We start from the raw sequence: 5,842 nt of genomic DNA, 5'->3' as shown, positions 1-5,842 counted from the left end.
TTCATGCTCTGTCTCTCTCTGTCCCAAAAATAAATAAACGTTGAAAAAAAAATTTTAAATAAATAAATAAATAAATAAATAAATAAATAAATAAATAAACGTCAAAAAAAAAAAACCCAACAAAAACAACTCTCCAGTACAGTGAGAAAAGGCCAGCCCACCTTGACAGTTTTTGAATCCCTTATTCCCATCATAACTGTCCAATGCAGCAGCCGCTTAAAGCCTCACTTTCAGTAAACTGCTCATTCCAGGTGACCACAGGTGATATAACTTTTCCCACCGTGTGCCCTAGATTTGTAGTATCTGACTTTCCTCCAGTGACATTGTCTTCAAACCCAGCCGGGTCAGACCCAGTTCCAGAGTTCCATCTTGAGGGCCCGATGCCTGTGACCATCTCTAATACCAAATACAGCAAAACCTTGGATTGCAAATAACGTATCTTGTGAGTGTGGCACAAGACAAGCAAACATTTCTAATAAATTTGAATTTGATAAATGAGCAACTTGTAATACGAGTAGGACGTGATGCCGAACGTCACATGATCACAACTGAGCCAATGGTTCTTGAGACTTGCTTTGATCCAGGAATGCTTTGGATTCTAAGCATGTTTCCGGAACAAATTACGCCTGCAAACCAAGGTTTTGCTGCATGTGCGTGCCGGGGTTAGATCCACCCACAGCCACTGCCTGAATGCGGAGAGCGAACACCTTAAAATGGGACTCTGTGATCTCAGAGTTGGATCCAAAAGCTGCCACAACCGCTACTGCTTCTTGGCACCCAGGAAGCTCAAGAAGACACTGGGACTTGCACAAAGAAACCCACCACCTTCCTCTCCAGTGGGAGGGCCAGGAGCCCTAGGAAGATGGTTTCCTAATTTCCACTACCTGACTTCAAGTGAGCGCGTCTAACTAAAGAGCCCGGAGTTATCTCTAGGCTTCCAACCACTAGACCTAGAACATCTTCACGTAAATCTTGCCCATTTCTTATGGAGTTTCTTCCTAGACATTTACCTTTCTCATTACGTGTGTAAATGAGAACTTTTCTTCCGGTATAGCTTTGTTTGGCTGTTGCCTATCATATGAACGTTAGTTTTTGTATAAGAGTTTTATGACCCAAATAAAATCTTTTAGAGTTAATAGTAGTTTAGTTCTTAAAGATTCCCAAGTTTACAGTCACATAATCTGGAAATAACTACAATTTTCCTTCTTTCTTTTCTTGTTTCTGACTTTAAGGAAATGCTTCTGGTGTTTACTCAGCAAGTAGGAGGTTCACTTTGGGTTTGAGACAGAAAGAATCCATGAATTCTTATCTTATTGGAAGTGTTTTTACGTATCAAGGAAGAATGCTGAAAGTTTACCAAAAAATGCCTTTTCATCATCTGTGGAGATGTTCATGTGCCTTTTTTCTTAGCAATAATGAATTTTATGAATAGGTTTCCTTATTTAGCTTTTATTCTGAAGGAAATAGAGAACCACTGAGGAATTCTGAGCAGATGAGTGACATTATGTGACTCGCATCTGAACAGGATCACTCAGATAGATTCCCGTGTTGAGGACACACAGCAGGAACACAGGTTGGAAGCAGACTATTGTAGTAATTGAGGCAAGACAGGACTGCCCCAGAGTGGGAGCAGTACAGTGATGAGAAGCAGATGGTTTCTAGAAATATTCTAAAGGAAGAGTTCTCAGGAACGGCAGACATGTTGGATGTGAAGTATGAGAGAACAAAAAGTCAGGTGACAGCTCTGTCATTAACCGAGGTAGGGAAGACTGTGGGAGGAATGGGTTCGGAGAAGACTCTGGACCCCCGTGTTGGACACATTAAGTTTAAGATGCTTTTTGGAAAGCTGAGTTGGGATACAGGCCAGCAGTCAGGAGAGAGGGCATGGCTGGAGGGATGCATTTGCAGATTATCAGCACAGAGATGATGTCTGAAAATGCAGGCCTGAATGGGTCCACTAGAGGTGAGGAGCCATTAAGGAAGAGGACCAGGGACTGAGCCCCGGTCCTCAGCTCTAACAGTGAGAGTTCGGAACGAGGGAAAAAACAGCAAAGGATATTTGGAAGGACTGGTAAGTGAGATGGGGGGCAAGCTAGGAGAGTAGGAAAGGGGGTGTCTCAGAAGCAGGTGAAGAACATGAATGAAAAAGGAGCTGTGCCACATTCTGAGAGCAGGTAAGGTGAGAAGTGGGAACGTGAAATAACATGACAGCACTAAGACGAACACATTTGGCCTGCCAATTATGGTAAATGTGCCTGAATCACTTGCGAATAAACAAAAAATGTCCAAATTGGATTAATTAAAACTCGGCTCTATACTCTACGTTAGAGACACCCTAAAACAATTTTTAAAGTTTTAAAATGGAAGGATGGGCAAAGGCACACCAGGCAAATATAAACACAAATAAAGCCAACGTCATGATTTTAACATGGTTGGATTCAGAGCAAAAAGCATCAGAAAAGACAAACAAGGGGAATTTGGAAGGCTTATGTGTAGAATTCCCAGTGAGATAACACACTTGTGAATATAGATGTGCCAAATAACACTATTGTCCTTGCTTTGGGCGGGGCTTTGCTGCTGCTGTTCCCTCTGCCTGGAACACTCTTCCCTAGCGCACCGCCAACCCCTTCACTCCTCCAAGACTATTCACAATGTCATTTTCTCAGTGAGGCCCACTCTCATCTCCCTATCCAGAATTGTAACCTAGTCTCTTTAATCCCTTCAAACTCTTTTCTGTTTTCCTTCCTGCTCCCCGCGGCTCCTGCTGAGTTCGCTTTGGTGTCTGTTCTCCCTTGGACTATTTCCAGTTTTCCTTCAATTCTTTGAGGCCTTTTTTCCCTTTCACTTCTCTTCCGAGTGCCACCAGCTCATGGTTTGGCTCCTGCCTCTCTTTCTCTCCTGTGAGCCGCTTGCAGGAGGCATTGTTGGTAGGGTCCAGGTCCCTGGATGGAAGCTTTTCTTACGGCTCAGTATCGAGCGGGTGAACTGGCTTGGCCTTTACTTTCCTTCAGCTCCAAAATAGGCCCCTGGAGAACCGCTCATGGTGTGGTCCTCCCCCGTTCACCGGCAGACTGCTTCCTACCCCTGCGTGGTGGGTCTGTGTGTGTCCTTGTGCAGCCCTGCCCCCTTGCTTCTACCTTCACCCCTGCATGCGGCTCCTCTGGCTGGCACTGGGCTCTGGGCACCCCCTACCCTGAACCCTCTACCGTGGAGCGCCCCCGGCCCTCTCTGAGACCTGCGGCCCACCCTAAGTGTGCTTGCTCCGCTTCGGCCAGTGTCCCCAATTCCTGCCACCGCCCTGGGTGCACTCCCGTCTGTTTTGTGTGGTTTTGAATTTCAGGGGTCTCCCGGTTTTGTCAAACATGAGCGTTTTCGCCAGTTTGGGCTGCTGTAACAAAAATACCACAGACGAGTCACTTAAACAAAATAACCATTTTTCAATTTTTTCCACGTTGTTGTTGTTTTTTAGTGTTTTCCACTTTGATATCTAGGAATGAAACACAGAGATTTATGTCCATATACGAAAACACCTATCTCATCCCCCTAGAAATATGTAAACTATTTCCATCCTCCATTTAACTACCGAATACAAACCCCTATTTGCTAGAGTAGACAAAATATCATAGAGATATTCTTAATATCCTGGGGAAAATGCTGTTTTATTTCCACCGTGTTTTTACTGGAAACCTGTAATATAGAGTAATGACCGTTTGACATCTGCCAAATAACCAAGGACATAATTTGGCTCCCAGAGTTATTTCAATTTCCTGTCTTAGCAGGGAACAGGCTAAATGGCTAATGGGTCTTTTCTGTGTCTTCTCAGTATTGAATACATTGCCAGAATAAAGCCATTGAAGTAACAGAATTCCTCTATGAAGTTGCTCACCTGAAGAGAACTGCTCATCCTAAATATCAGATTTGGATTGAGATGGGTATCTTCAACTATCAAAATCTGTATCATTACTGTCAAGAACTACAAAGGGCATGACATTTTACCATACTTGTGAGCCAATAAGTTAACCTGCCATGGTTTCACGGATGCCAACAGAAGACAAGAAACTCCTGGGTCAGATATGGAAGACTTTATCATTCATTGCACAGCAGGCAGTGTGAGCTCTTTGTGTCGGTTCCCCAGAGAGGCGGGGGTGGGGGTGGGGTATGTGGGACAGCTCAGGTGAATTCTGCACACTCACTGGGCTTGCACCACAGCTCAGAAACTCTGAGTTTAAGGAACCCTGGTCTGTTAACCCGGATCTGTTAACAAGCCTACTTGACCTTTACCTCTGAGGGAAACATTATCTTTATAATCCTGGACACAAAACAAACCTGCCCTCCGCTCCACACAGAGAAGCTAGCTCTAGCTTCAAGGCTGTTTCTTATACAAACATCTTTCAAATGATAATTTGGAACAAAGACTTTCAGTGCCTTTACTCAGAAGATGTGCAGATATACAAATGACCCATGTGGAAGTATTTCCCAACAACTAGGATCGGTCTTGCTACCAACACAACTCATGAGTTTCTCAACCCAAGTACAGTTCATCCTTAAGCAACATGGAAGACAGGGGCACCTGCTCCCCAAGAAGTCAAAAACCTGTGTATAACTTTTGACTCCCCCCCAAACTTAGCCTACTACTGAACAGAAGCCTTACTGATAGCATAAACAGTCAATTAACACATATTTTGTATGTTGTATGGATTATATACTGTATTCTTACGATAAAGTAAGCTAGAGAAAATAAAATGTTAAGAGAATCATGAGAAAGAGAAAATACATTTACGGTATTGTACTGTAAAAAATCCACGTATAAGTGGAGCCTCACAGTTCAAACTTGTGTTGTTTAAGGGTCGGTTGTATATTCTACAGCCTACACAGGTAGCAGAACTTCAGAGTTAATAAGACTTTTTTTTTTTAATTTTTTTTTTTTAACATTTATTTATTTTTGAGACAGGGAGAGACAGCATGAACGGGAGAGAGTCAGAGAGAGAGGGAGACACAGAATCTGAAACAGGCTCCAGGCTCTGAGCTGTCAGCACAGAGCCCGATGCGGGGCTCGAACTCATGGACCGTGAGATCATGACCTGAGCCGAAGTGGGTCACTTAACTGAGTGAGCCACCCAGGCGCCCCAATAAGACTTTTTAAGAGGACAAAGGATTACTGGATTTCCTTTTCATATGTCTTTTATTTAAAAAAAAAGGGTTTTTTTTAATGTTTATTTTATTTTTGAGAAAGATAGACACAGCATGATTGGGAAAGGGGCAGAGGAGACGCAGAATCTGAAGCAAGCTCCAGGCTGCGAGCTGTCAGCACAGAGCCCAATGCGGGGCTTGAACTCACGGAACTGTGAGGTCGCCGCCACCTGAACTGAAGTCGGCGCTTGACTGACTGAGCCACCCAGGTGCCCCCGTATGTCTTTTAATTAAAAAACAACAACAACAACAAAGGGGCGCCTGGGTGGGTCAGTCAGTTAAGCATCTGACTTCAGCTCGGGTCATGATCTCACAGCTCATGAGTTCAAGCCCTGCGTCCAGCTCTGTGCTGATGGCTCAGAGCGCCTGGAACCTGCTTCAGATTCTGTGTCTCCCTCTCTCTTTGACCCTCCCCCATTCACGCTTGGTCTCTTTCTCTCTCTCTCTCAAAAATAAATAAACTTAAAAAAAAAATTTTTTTTAAGTTAGATAACACAGATACTTAGTACAAAAGTAAAAACTGTAGGACAGTAGACAGAGAAAAGTAGGTCTCTCTCCCTAGCCCCAATCACTCAGTTTCTCTCCCCAGAGGAAACCTTCCTTCCTTCCTTCCTTCCTTCCTTCCTTCCTTCCTTCCTTCCTTCCTTCCTTC

Source organism: Herpailurus yagouaroundi, unplaced genomic scaffold (genome assembly GCF_014898765.1).
Source record: "Herpailurus yagouaroundi ecotype Mexico unplaced genomic scaffold, PumYag 159, whole genome shotgun sequence".
Classification (NCBI taxonomy): Eukaryota; Metazoa; Chordata; class Mammalia; order Carnivora; family Felidae; genus Herpailurus; species Herpailurus yagouaroundi.
The sequence above is the reverse complement of the archived record's forward strand: the minus strand, read 5'-3'. Positions refer to the sequence as shown.